Raw genomic sequence first — 14561 nt, 5'->3', positions numbered from 1 at the left:
AAACTAACAATTTCTTTAGATAATCACTGTTTCCTAACAATGCTGCTGTCAGTGCAGTGCCACGTCTTCACTTTAACTCGAACTGAAGAGAAGGATCTACATGGAATAAATGTTGAGACACTGCTCCCAAATGCATGTTTAGGTCCTTTTTCCTCCTTTGAACTCATATAATGGAATGGTAAAATATCTAATTTCAGCTTTGTGCAGTGCAGGCTTGTTGTTTAGTGCATGGCCAGAAAGTTGTCTAGGAAGCAGCCACTTGAAGGGCTTAGGCACTGTCAACACAGACTTAACTGATGTTCTGCCAAATGCAGAAGAGACAGTCAAATAAAATAGGCTGTATATCATCTGCAAATAAAGAGATGCTTCAGCGGTGCGTGTTTTTGCCAGTCTTACAAAAGCAAGCAATTCCTTTCTGTTGACTGCAAGAGCACCAGTGGAAACTGACTTGAGGTGACATTCATAGCATGTGAGGCACTTTCTCTCTGATGCCAAAAACTAACCCCTATAAAAGTCTTTAAAGTGTTGTGTTTCTGGTCAGCTGCCTGTGCAATTCAATTGCCTCACAATGTTGCAGGCTGTCCAAGACCTTTATTGAGATGGAATATATTTACTATTACTAGAGCACAAAGTATTCAGACCCTCGTCAAGGATTACATAAAGTCAAAACGCTGCTACACCCCAGAAGTTTCACATCCAGGTCTTCCGAGTCAAACTTTTCCAAGAGCGGATATTATTGCTTCAGTCAAACACATATGGACAATGACGGATGTATTCGGAGACGGATGTTTGTATTCCACCAACCACTCCCTTATCAGGTCATGAGCGCTAATAGCTTAAAACAAATGGAAACCAGAAGAGATGTCTGGCTGCCTAAAGGAATGAGGAACGCGGAAAGCACAAGTTCAACTAATTTTGTGTTCTTCCAACGATGCATGCTTTGAAAAGTGGATAGTGTTTCCTGAAAGCTGAGAGTGTAATTCTCAGCAGGGAAGGGAGAGAAGCTGGGGTCAGGCCAGAGGCGAGACCTAAGATGTCCTCCTATGTTAACTTGTGCATGCAGCATCTTAGTAAGTGAGTCGTGTTGTTATACGGGGTGAACTTTAGAGGATATGTGATGAAATACACTATCTCTGCATGAGTTGAAAGACTTAAGAAGTAGGTGACACTTTTCCAGAGATGGACAGTAGCACCATACGGGTCGGGTGCTACCACTGAGCCATGTAAGCCTCAGTCTCTCAGCCGAGGCCAGGCATGTAGAGAGGCGAGCCAACCATATGTGCTCAGGACAACAGGAGGTGCAGAGGATAGGAAACAGGGCTGTCAACAAACAATTCTAAACAACCACAGCAAGCCCCAAGGTTCTGGAGGCAGAGTGCATTTCCTTGCTTAATCATCACCTTATGTACATGCAAATACCAAGGAAAATATTAATTCAGTGACGTGTTTCAACAAATATTTCCATTCTGCAATTAGTGCTTAAAAGTGCTGAACTTGTGTGTTTTGCTTGTGGATATTTGTGGAAAAACTACAAAAGTTAAGTGTCAGCTCAGCAACTTTTTAACCCCCTTAAAAGAGACGAAGCTTCAATGTGTCTGGTGTAACTGCTGTACATTTTGTGGTGTGTGTGTGTGTGTGTGTGTGTGTATTTTCTGTGTGAATGAGGGGGCATGTAAAGGCCAATCTAACACGTGTAGTATCAAGAGTTTACACAACCTGTCATTCGGTAATTAGCTTGAGGTCAGTGGGACTGATGACTCAAGGAAAGCTGACATAAGCGAGGTCCGTTCCTCCACACACACACATGCAATTAAAACTGTCTGTATAAATTTGACATGATGTAAACTGTTATGTTGTGCATGTATGACAGTGAAACTGCAAATCTTTAAAAAAAAAAAAAAAAAAAAAGCATAAGTAAGGTTATATAGCAAAGACATTTCCTCCCTTCACTAGTCAAGCATTTACAATTTTTTCCTGGTGTTTGATTAAATGTTGCAGGAAACCACAGTGGTTCGAGTGTCAAATAGGAAATTACTAGACAATAAAAAAATATAATAATTAACTCAATTTACTATTAAAGCTGCATTACGTGATTTTTGGCCATTAGAGGGCAAAAAAAGAACAAGAAAATCTGTCTTTCACAGATTCTTGATGCATTTATCAAGTTTTCATAGCTAGAGTAACATGTTAGCAAAGTTAGCAAAGAGTTGCTAACACATCTAGCAGACACAGAACAATATTTACATCCCATTGAAATTCTCTACACCTGTTGAATGTACGTTCAGTTTTCATTCAGCTTTGATCCCTGGTTTGGTCAACCAACATGATAGAAAAGTATTATTTAGCTGCAGCTAGGAGGTGCAGCTCTAGTTAGCTAACTAAATGTTCCCCTCTCGTCACCAATTGCTCGTGTAGTTTGTTCCACTGGGATTTCAGGGTGGACTGGTTTTTACATTGATTTATTTAGAGCAGTCGGTTATAGTTGTTGGGTGTCACAAACAGACTGACAAACTAACCGCGCTAGCAAATCATCGATGCACTATTAATGCCAAACTTTTAAAGACAGACAGTTTATTTTCCACTGTGTAAATGCTCCTAATGTAGTTAACAACACAGTGATGCAAAAGCTCGTTTAAAAAATGTCCTCAAATTAAGTCTGACAGTAGAAAACCACACACAGCATGTTCAAGACGTTTTACCAGTTACGACAAAATTCCATTTTTCTGTCTGACATCAACACATTTAATCAATTTGCTTAGGTTCATATGAAACGAGCTGACTCAATTCGCTTTTCGCTGTCAACTGGTCATTTTCCTAAGACAGTGACCCAGGTCTTGACAAGCCCAGCCCAGCTTCCCCTCCCAGGGTGGAGCGCAAAAAAAAGTACCGTAAATGCTGCTTCTCATCATCTCTTTAATATGTCTGTTTCATTCTGTGGCACTTAGGAGTTTCTATCAGCAACCATGTCATTTCCAGATGGTGTTTAGGCAAAACGGACCCGTTTATTGGGTAATGGACAGAGTTGTCCATCCAATTTTTGTACATGCGTGTGCACACTGGCACACGGACTTGTTGCGTACAGTATATGCTAACAGAAGCACACGCGTGTAATCAAATGGAAACTGGTCACCCAAAGCACTTGAGCCCGGGCATGTTTTCAATAAGAGGAGTCAATTCAGGAGGCATTTCAGAAAAATAAAATGCATAGAGGGATCGTTAAAGTTTGCCGTCTTTAAGAGCACACAGAAACAATTAAATCCGCAGCTGATGATTTTTAAACAGGAGCAAAGCATTCGTGTGGGTGGTAGACATGGCATGTTGGGGATTATGTAGCCCATGAGAAACAGATTTATGACAGGCAGTAGTCAGTCTCTAACCAAAAACTCTCGTCTCATTTCGAATCCTAACAGAAACACAAAAAAATGAATCAAACCAATTTTCTTGATGTCATCATCGCTAACCACAATGATGCTGATTGTATTAATGTGGCGGTGCCCACCAGACCATGACTAGTGATCCAACCCTCCCTATACTCTCCCTTCCCTTATACTCATTAATTATTTGGTATATTACAGCTGAATTTGATCATGACAAAGCTCTCTGGACAGGAGCTGGCCGATGACAACAGCATCTTTGGCCAGTTTGAATCAAATTAATATCTGTGGCATTATATCACCACTCAGCACACTAGGCTTAGCAGCGCTGAGCCTTCTCACTCCCTTTAGCTGAAAGTAAGTGGCTCTACTCTCTCCTGAGGAGGATATTCTATCTAGTGTAGCCTATCTTGAAAAACCACAGACACCATGCTCAGCTCACTGGCATTGCAAAATAGACTGTCTCCTTCCCAGAACAACAAACTGGAGTTTTTTTCCCGGAGGGTTTATGGCTACTTCCACAGACAGCCCGGTGCCTTTGTGCTTGTTTGTATGTTTGTGTCACACTTCCTCAGCGGAGGAGGTTATTTTAGAGCGCTAGTGTAGCATTACATCTTTCACCCTGTGCTTGATAATATTTCTCTACACAGATATAAACAGGCAGAACATTCAGATTTTTGCCCCCAGATGGAAGCTGTTTTATATTCTAGGTTGATTAATCAGGCGTCAGTTCCTTTTTTTTTTTTTCTTTTTGTGTGCTTCGTTCTGACCCCCTTGGACCAGCTCGACGCAATCAGCTCCAAATGCAGTGGAAATTGCTTCCTATCCGTGTGGCCATGGGTGCACGACCCAGGAGAGGCTAAGGCAGATATCTCCTCAATCTTCCCAGCTTAGGAGAGTTTAAGATCGGGATCAATTCAGCTCTCCAGCCCTTATCAGATGTCAAAGAGACTCTGGAACTGTATGCCTAATTCAGCGTCCCAGTCTTGACCCAGGTTGCAAAGAAGGTCCCTGAAAGCATATTTTTTGCTCTGTGGTGAAATACAATGTCCCTGAACCTTGTTTTTTCAGTGAAACAGTTGATTCTGAGAGTATCAACCCTCATTGTGCTATAAATTTTTTCCTCAGCAACTTAATCTTTTTCTCAAGAAATGTGTAATTATTGCTTGGCACAGCAACGTAATGGATTGCCGGGCATGACTATCAAATGCCCTGTTCACTTCTCTCCTAGAGAGGTCTTAACAGGGAAATATGTGGTGTGAGAGAGGAGTAGTCTGATACTGGGGCGTGGTAAGGATTATTGCTGTTATGACAGCAAAAGCTAATTGTTCATAGAGTAGTTCTATGAGAAAGTGTCTCTTTTTATGACTCATAGTCTTCCATCTGTCTGTCGGAGGAGCACTTTTTCCATTTTAAGCATTAAGTTTTTGCATCATCTCCAAATTCTCACAGAGATCAGTAGAAGCCTTGGGACGGGACTCAAAAACAATCCACCGGTTTGTTTCTCTTGCTTGTGTTTATGATGATAAATTATTCATAACTTTTAACATCTAAAATGATGTACTGCCGTTGCTTTAACAAACACTGTTTCTCCACTTTCTGTCTGTCCTGATTTTGTTCAGCCTGAATTTCACTGTTGCTTAGAGAGGCCTTGGTTCTTTTCATGCCGTTATCGCAGTATGCTGAGATCGTTCCCTGTCAGCATATTTGATTCAGAAGGAAGGAACACAGAGCAAACTGTATGTTTTCTACCTCCACTGATGAGGAATAGATTTGGAGAGAGTTGATGCACCCAGCAGATGCCTCTCTGGGCTCTTTTGCGGACAAGCGACCTAGAAGAATATAGATAATTAAATACATTACAAAACCATCAGAAGCTACTGTGTATGGTGCCTCAATCATTGTACGTCAAAAAACAGCACTTTAAAGGAAGGCAGTATCATTGACTTTGAAGGGAAAATTGCATGTCTCTGCACTACTTTGCTTACAGAAAACCAGCTTTTTTTTTTCTCCAACAAATTTGAATAACACCGCTCAACGCCAAATGAAATACGACTGCCAGACAACAAGGCCAGACACCTTCTTGAAAAATGGCTGCATCAATGGGGAAGGGTTTTTATGACATGATCGATCACATTTTTCCGCAACTTGGCAAGAACAAAGCACATTCAGAAATATCTCCAATAAATAAAACCTGATTGCCGTTGTGTCAACAGTTAATCACCCAGCACAGACACTGTGTTTTTTCCCTCCAAAAGCTGTGATACAAATGATGTGTTCTGTGTCTGGTTCAGACTCGGTCTCAGTCTGGACGGTGATGAAACACTTATTAAGCATTGAACTGACACTAAAAGAAAAAAAAAAACACATAAGCAACTGCTGTGCAATTTACAATTCCGATCATACTTTTCTGATTAAGTTTATGTGTTTTGTAATATTAGAACCCACAATGTTAAAAACAAAAACTTGTGGCTCTGAAAGGCATTCCTTAAGTAGAGGGCACTTCTGCACAGTATTATGTTGCCTAAAAAATGCAGACCCTCTTGTAAAGCCTTGTTGTAGTTTAAATCCCCATCAGGCTCTGTGACCAGACTCCAGGTCTGAAATGGTTCAGGTCACAGTTTGAGGCGTCAATGGCCCACCCAGGACCACCACACCACCCATACATACACTTCAGTATATAGCCAAAAGTATGTGGACACCTGGGAGTTGTTTCTTCTTCTGTAGGGCCTTTAGTTTCAATGAAGGAAAAACTTAATGCTGCAGCGCATGATATTATTTAAAACAAAAATGAGCTTCCAACTTTGTGGCAAAAGTTTGTGTTTGTCCCTTTCAACATGACAACATCCCCGTGCACAAAGCCAGGTCAATAAAGAAATGTTTTTCCTAGTGTGGTGTGGAAGAACTTGACTGGCCTGCACAGAACCCTGACCTCAACCCCATCTGACACCTTTTCGATGAACTAGAACGACAATTGCAAGCCAGGTTTTCTCACCCAAATTCAGTGGTCAACCTCACTAATACTCTTGTGGCTGAACGGGACCAAATCCCCGTTGCTAAGTTCTAAAGTCTAGTAGAAATTCTTCCTAGAAGCCTGCAGTTTGTTATTGGAGCATTTTAATGCCCATGGTTTTGGAACGAGATGTTAAACATTCACATATGGGTGTATTTTTTGGGTGTTAACATACATGGTTCACATGCTTTTGGCCACCTTGTGAATGTTCAAATAACTATACATATTCACACACTGAGGCACTGTGGCCCTCAGATATTTGAGATCGGATGACTTTAGAAATTGTTAAATTCTATTTTCATATTAAGTGTTTTTAATTAGCCTTAATAATATTATATATACTTGGTTCCTTCCAGCTAGAAAGCACTATGTAGTATCAGCAGAGCTTGTCTAGAATTGTTGCAAACCGCAGTGTGAGGTATGAATAACCAATCTCAGCTCATAAAACAGTATGACTTGAATACATTTGTAAAAGATTTAGAGCTTCAGAATTTCCCTTTTTAAAGTGACTTCAGCATGAATGGATTTAACTATTAACCACAAGTAATTAACATTGTGTTAGCTTGTTGTCTTCTGCTATTGCTAGTAGCTAAATTATTGTTTTTGTCAAAACAAATTTGCAGCACTGAGATGCATCCTACAGAAAAGGGGATGGACATAAGGAGATTTTTTTCTTACAAAGAGTCAGATAGGTACTGATCACACACACACACACACACACACACACACGTATACACCCAAATAGTCAAATGGAAGCTCCCACCTATTACACTGACCCTTTCCTACCACCCACTCAGTGCCAAAGCAGAGAACAGTGCAGGTCAACAATCCTTCCAGGTCTCTGGATCAGCAACCCGTGGACGACGGTGAACATGATTGGAATAGCAGACTAGCTCAGGATAATTCTGGTGGTCTGCCTCGCTTCCACCTCTGGAATGTCCATATTACAAACTGCAATCACTTCCCATCTCCAGAAGAACTGTTACAAGCGTATAGTTCATTTCAATGTCAGATGTCTTTTCTTTTTTCCTCCTCTCCCCCCACCATGTGATGGCATTCACTGCGCCGTGTGCGGACAGACGGGGAGAGTGCTTTCTGCTCCCATAAATAAGACCGAGGTAGGCTCCGGCCTGTTTCATCCATCACTGGGCTGTAGCTGTGTTTGTAGAGCAGGAGGGAGTGAGGGGCCCGGATTCATCCATGTTCCCAGCAGCCATCCCCTGTGGGAACTTCACACAGCCATTAAACACCTCATGGCAGCCCGTTAGCTATCGGGCCAGCTGAGCCGAAGAGAGAGCTGCAGTCCCACAAGCTCTCCTCTTGTCCCTGTGGACGTGTCAACAGGTTTTTCATTTAAAGTTTTAGTGCACATCTCGGGCACATAAGTCTACTGATATAGGAGAAATGGAGGCACATACATCCTCAGTCTTAAAGAAAGTCACACGGGTGTTAATGTAGAAGGTGAAATACAGTGAAAGGTCAGTAAAAATTCAAGATTTGTCCACAATGACAGAGATAATTATTCATATAGCACATTTTCCAATGTTAGTAAATGTTATATTTTAAATGAACACTTACTGACACATGAATTACTACAGCTGAGAATTACAATAGAGCCATTAAGGAGAATTGCAGTACAGCTGATATGACTTTAGAGCAGGTGTTCAACATTATATGAAATCAACTCTGATGGCTGTTTGAACTTAATTTGGTTGTACTCTGAATGCAAATTGACAGCTTTTAACAGTTACAGATCAATGTGGAATTGCTTTGCAACTATTGAGACATTCAAATATTAATCTCTGTTAATCAAATTCTCCTTGATAAAGCATTGCATAATCAGCAGTTCTGCTCACTCGCTTTGGACCTTTTCACCATTCATCTCAAAGGTAATCGTGAGGTCATCTCAGAGTCCTCAGAATCCATGACGACGGTGATCCTTTGATAAACACAGATGACTTTTGGGATGTCAGCAGGCCGGTGAAACCTGCAGTTGGGGAGGCAATAGTGTATAACATGCCCTTAAGTCACCCATGGGAGTGAAACAAAGTGGTTTTTATGAGGGAGTGGATCGCAGGTGTTGAAACTGACAGACTACGCTGTAGATTCCCAAGCTTTTTAAATGCACGCATCTGGACTAATAAAGCCCTCAATTTATAAAGAGAGGGCATGACCCAGATATGTTTGTGTTTGGTTATCATCACTTATCACATTATTAAAATGAAAAACACAAACATAATCCACCTAAGTGCGTATTGAGCAATTGCAACAACGCACTTTCCCTGCGGGGGTCAATAAAGTTTTTCCGATTCTGATTCTGATAAGCAGAAGAAACAAACATTTTCCAGTACTCAACAAAATCCCAACAACCAGTAAAATTCCCCAGCTTGAGTATTTCCCCCTCCCACCCTGGCGTGGGAGTGGTGCAGGCTGTTTGATCTCACCTCGCCCTGATTAATTAAAGGAGAATGCCACGAACTCTCAATGTCTCCATGGGTTTCACATAGCTATCCCAAAGAGTCAAGTCGGATCGTTCAGGGAGTCGACGGCATTGTGTTGTTGAGCAAGACTGAAGAGGTGGCTGCTTCCAGCACTCCTTAAAACCACACTCCACATGCCAGAGATTCCTTCTGACCACACACTTGGGCAGAAGCAGATGCTTGATTGATGAATAGGCTTCGTTAAGTGTGTTTTCTTCATCAAACAACTGCAGTGTCTTTGAACTTCATGGTATTAAATATTAGGGTGATTTCACTCCTGATTCCTCTCTATGAAGTTGTTTGGTTAACCCTAAGGTATCTATCTATCTATCTATCTATCTATCTATCTATCTATCTTGATTAGGATCTATTGTATCACTTTCTAATAAGTCACTCTTTACAAAGTGCTTATAATGACTTTATTAATGGATGATAGATTGTTTACGGATGCTTTAGTATTCAGTTAATAAGAACATTTGGGTTGTGAAATATCTCTCTGGCTGTTGAGTCTTTGATAAAGTCATTAATAAAGGGTAGAAACGTTAATAAGCTATTGATAAGGGGTAATAACCAACTACAACTACAGCTATAACTGTTAAAATGTCATTAGTAAAGGGTAATAAACACCAAGTTTGCCCTAATAAATGTTAATAAAGTCATTAATAAAGGGTTATAAAGAATCATGTCTGCAGTTATGTTAGTACGTCAGTATAAAGGGTAATAAACACAAAGTCTGCAGTTGTAAATTGTTGTTAATAAAATGAATTAATTAAGGTGATGACTCACCAGTCCTTCACCCATTCAGTGGCATAAACTGAAGTGCTTCACCTGTTTTATTTTATTAATCATATTATTTTATAACAGCACCAGCAATATGATAATGATTATAGTAATAATCATGACACAGCATTATAATGAACATTATTGGCAGACAATATACTTTTCTATTGGACCTCATGTTTCAGTGAAGTCTTGTAATCTATCTTGCAAGGAAATGTTCATAAGTAATTAATAACACACTTAAAATAATCCAAGTCTGCAGTTGTAAATGTTACATAAGTACTTTATAAATTAATCTTGGTCCCTTTCCTAGAAGGTCAGAGGTCAGACGTTCCAGTGGAGGTGAAAGGTAAAGCAAGCTTGATGTCCCTGTTGTTCCTGTTAAGTAGTAATTGATTGCTTATTAACCATTAATAAAGGTCCGTAGTTACAACTCATAAACCCTTTAAAAAAGGTGCCTTATCAGAAACTTTTTAATTTTCTATCCTGTTCGATATTTTCAGCTTTTCTTCCTTACGAATCCTTCACTTCACTGAGGCTAAAAGGAAAAGAAAACACTTTGCCTGCCCTGTGAGAGAGTGTGCCTGTCTGCGGGATAGACAGCGCGATTATAAAGCAACTCTCTGGGCTCCATCATGCAGCGTGACAGTAAAGAGACGGCCCTGGACCGGTGACAGCACCCATAAGTCTCCATCGGGGCCCCAGGCAGGCTGTCTCATGACTCTGTGCAGGTGCCTCGTGTTCCTGCTGGAGCCGCCAGCCAGTCAGCCCCTAAATGGCTCTCCTCCTTCTCCTTCTCACATTCTCCTTTAAGCTGAGCTCCATCCCGTCACTCAGTAAGATGTTCCACAGCCACGGAGGGGGCTTAGTGGACGACGCCGTGTTTAGTCGTTAGTGAGCAGGAGATCTTGCGAGCCGGGCCATGCGGTATTGGATGTCACATCTGACAACAACTACAGAGAGGAGCAACATATGTGTGTGAGTGAAGGGGCAAAAGATCAAAGAGAGAAGCATTCTTATGTTAACCTCCTCCCTAGTGATGGTGCAACATCAAGAGCACACTGCTAAAACAGAGATATACTGCTAAAACAGTCAGCAATTAAAAATCTTATTGGTGGTCTTGATTATGATACTGTTTATATAAATAGAAAAGGACACTGAAATTGACTGATGAAATCAAATATAAAAAGTTAAATGAATGCAAATGCTTCTTTTATTTATTTTCCCTCTTCCTTTGTGTGTGTGGCCTGTGACTCATTAATCATCTCCGCTTCCATGACTTGATTCGTATTTGATCACCTGGCATGGACCGGCGTAGTGCTGAGTACTTTTTGTATGTTTTCCTCATTGCAGTCAAACGGCTGACCAACAAATAAATGACAACTTTTTCACTTGATACAGCTGTGATCTGTCAAAAAAAAAAAAAAGAAACACAAGGGATGCGATCAAAAGTGAATAACTCGATAAACAATTTGTGCATTTCATGGATTTCCAAACACTAGAGTCATGCTTGCGCACACAAACAAACACATGCATTTCTTATAAAGACATTGGCATTGAATATGTCTGTACAGGCCAATTGGGCTCAGGCTGTAAAATTTGGTTTGTTAGGAAACACTCAGCAGACAAAAAGGCAAATATCCCACTGAGTCTGTAAAGACCTACTCAGAATGTTATATGCAAGATTAACTTTATTGTCATTCAGACTATACAGAGGACAAGTGCAACGAAATTACATTGCATCTGGCTCACAAATGTAATAAAAAAATACTAAAAACTGACAAGTTAATTATATAAACATACTATACTGTGGGGTGGGGTGGGGGGGGATTGGAGGGATGCAGAACCTGGAAGTTCTGCCTCGTATGCCACGGTACCTCTTGCCAGAAGTGCACACAGTCTGTTATTGGGATGAGTGGGGTCCCCAGCAATGTTGGTAGCCTTGGTCAAGCGGTGTTTGTGTGATATGCCCTGAATGGATGGGAATGAAGTCCCAATGATTTTCTCAGCTGTCCTCACCAGTCTCTGTAGGGACTTCCAATCTGAGACACTGCAGTCTCCATACCAGATAGAGATGCAGCTGGTCAGTACACTCTCTATGGAGCCTCTGTAGAATGCGGAGAGGATGGGAGGAAGGAGGTGTGCTCTCCTCATCAAGGCAAATGTCCCACTGAGTCTGTAAAGATGTACTCAGAATGTTAGCAGAAAAAAATCACAGCTTTTCCAAGGATTCAAAAAAAACCAAAAATGGGCTCTGGATACTTACAACTGTGGAGCAGAGGTATGTCAGAACAACTACTACTAATTCCCTTAACCCATAATGTTGATGTCCTGACAGAGAAATTTGTAGAGAGGCTGAAAATGCTCCCATTTTACTGTCTAATATCAGTATTTTATTTCAGTCATTTCATTCCTCCTGTCAACTGACTGACTAAATACAACAGATTTTATTTTTTTTTTTTTCAATTATATTGACTACAAGAGTTAGATCAAAGATATTGTAAAAAAAAATGAAATAACACAGTAACAAGAAAACTGAATTCACAAAGTGTAGACTATAGTTGTCAAATTAGGTATATTGTCCCTTATGATAAGAGGAAATGAAGTAGGCTATCACCAGTAATGATCAATATTAAGTCCCCATAGGAAGTACAAAACAGCAATTAATCTATTTACATGTATATAGAGTCAACAAGAATATAAGTAAATAAAGTGAAACATCAACAGTTAGCCCAACAGTAAATTAACAGCTCTATCTATCTAGCTACTTAGATTGTGCTACTTAGCCTCAGAGGGCTACCATGATGGCTAGCTTGGTTTGCAGAAAAATGTAAACTAACAAATTACAAATCAAGAATCACAAAACAGCAATAATTAAAAATGTATCTACAGATAATCCTCCAACAAAGTCATTTGGAGAGTCCATAAAAAATGTCAATTTATTTGGTCACAGATCTGACGACATGGTGACCAGTTAAAGAACTGTGGTTGCTACTAGCAACAGAATGTTCAGCTGGAACCAGCTGCTGGTGGCAAAAAATCATTACAAGTAAAAGTACTGCAGTTAAAATGTTAATTAAGTAAAAGTTAAAACAAGTAAAAGTACATATGAATAATAATTATTATATAGACCTTTAAAGTAGCTAATGTAGCTGGTAGAAGTGGAGCTGATGTATTTTTTGGGGGAGGGGGCAGGAGTGAAGATGTAGCATGACATGCAACAAAGGCTCGCTGCTGGAATCAAAACGCAGACGTCATGGTTATGTGGTATGTGCCTTAGTAGGATACCGGTAGTAGGATACTGGAGGCGCGCCAAGGAGGAGCTAATGTTAACTTTTTTACATACTATAATCAATAACAATGTATCATATTTTATGAACTCATCACATATCGTATGTTACATCTTAATCTGTAAAATAACCAGTAACTATAGCTGTCAGATAAATGTAGTGGGGTAAAAAGTACAATATTTGCATCTGAAATGTAAAGATATATAAGAAGAAAAGACAGTAATCTAACTACTGCAGTACTTGAGAGAGTTTTATCACTTTGCACCACGGATTTACGGCTTCAGCCTACACCTTTTCAGTCATCTCTATGATCTTTGACATTGATTCATAATTTTCTAAGTTATCCTTGAGCTTGGTCTGCATTTGAGATGTTTCTTATGTGGCTCTGTTGGGAGGATGTTTTGCTTTCAATCCAGCTGCAATACAAATATTTTCTGAGAGATTTCATTGCCCTAAGGTATATTTCTGCTAAATCATAAAAACCCCAAGGACTAAATTAGTACAATTTAACAAATCTTAGCTGTAATTACACATTTGCATTACGTATTGCCCTGAATGGTACAGATCTAGTTGAAATAATGCATACGATTGCTCAGCCAAAAGTCTCACATGTACAGCAAACATTCGAGTTCACGTTACAAGTTCAACAAGTGAGGGAGAAAGCAAAGTGTCGTTGGATTCCACTGATGTTTGCGCCATTAAAAACATGCATCCTCTTGTGAATAACAACAGAAGGCCATCCAAATGGACTGCTGTGTCGAAACCTTAGAGCACCGAAGGGAGAAAGAAAAACTTTTTGCAAGTTAATGTCTTCCTTTTGGAGACACTATCAGACATGTATCTGTGTCTTGAGTAATATGGTGCCATCTGACTCCTGTTGTATCTACAGTACCCGCTAAAGAGCAAAGTAGGATAAATCTCATGATGGGTCAGATAAGTGTGTGTAGTTTATGCTTTTCTCCGCTGGTCACTGAAAGGTGCTGCAATATCCATTAGGAATAAAGGTTCTGTGGACAAATAGAGCTGGGTGTCTCTGAGGTGCTGATTGAGCAGGCAGATGGAGTATAAATTATGATGAAAAGGCATCACCAAGGTTGACCCCCTCCATCTATGCTTAATCTACAGCCAAGGAGAGATTTTATTTTCCTTGCAAGATCAGGGGAAAAAAATGGCCGGGGAATCATTCTGCTAAACCCTCGGTTGGCAGGCTCTGTCTCGGAGTGGTTCAGCATCTGTTGCTTTATTTTCCAATGGAACTCTCAGCTCTTTTTTTTTTTTTTTTTTTTTGCCTAAATGATTTCTTGCACCATGTGAAATTGATTAATCTTTCACGATAGAAAAACTAGTCTTAATTTTGAAAATGTCCCACATCTTGAGTCCAGTTTATAAAATGTTTTGGCATCAGGCACTGAACAGTCAAAAAACAGAAATAACCTGCGGCAGTATCAGTGCAACAGAGGTCAGAACATATTAAATTGAATGAGTTTGTTTAAAATAAAAATGGATAATGGCTGGTTTTGGTCTGTTTTGAAATGGACTGTTCCTGCAATGTTTTGGTAGTAAAGCTTAGTTTAGTATCATAGCAATTAAACACAGGAGCCATAAAACACTGAATGATAAAAAC

This window comes from Thunnus thynnus, chromosome 20, assembly GCF_963924715.1.
Source record: "Thunnus thynnus chromosome 20, fThuThy2.1, whole genome shotgun sequence".
Classification (NCBI taxonomy): Eukaryota; Metazoa; Chordata; class Actinopteri; order Scombriformes; family Scombridae; genus Thunnus; species Thunnus thynnus.
This window is presented reverse-complemented; position numbering follows the sequence as displayed.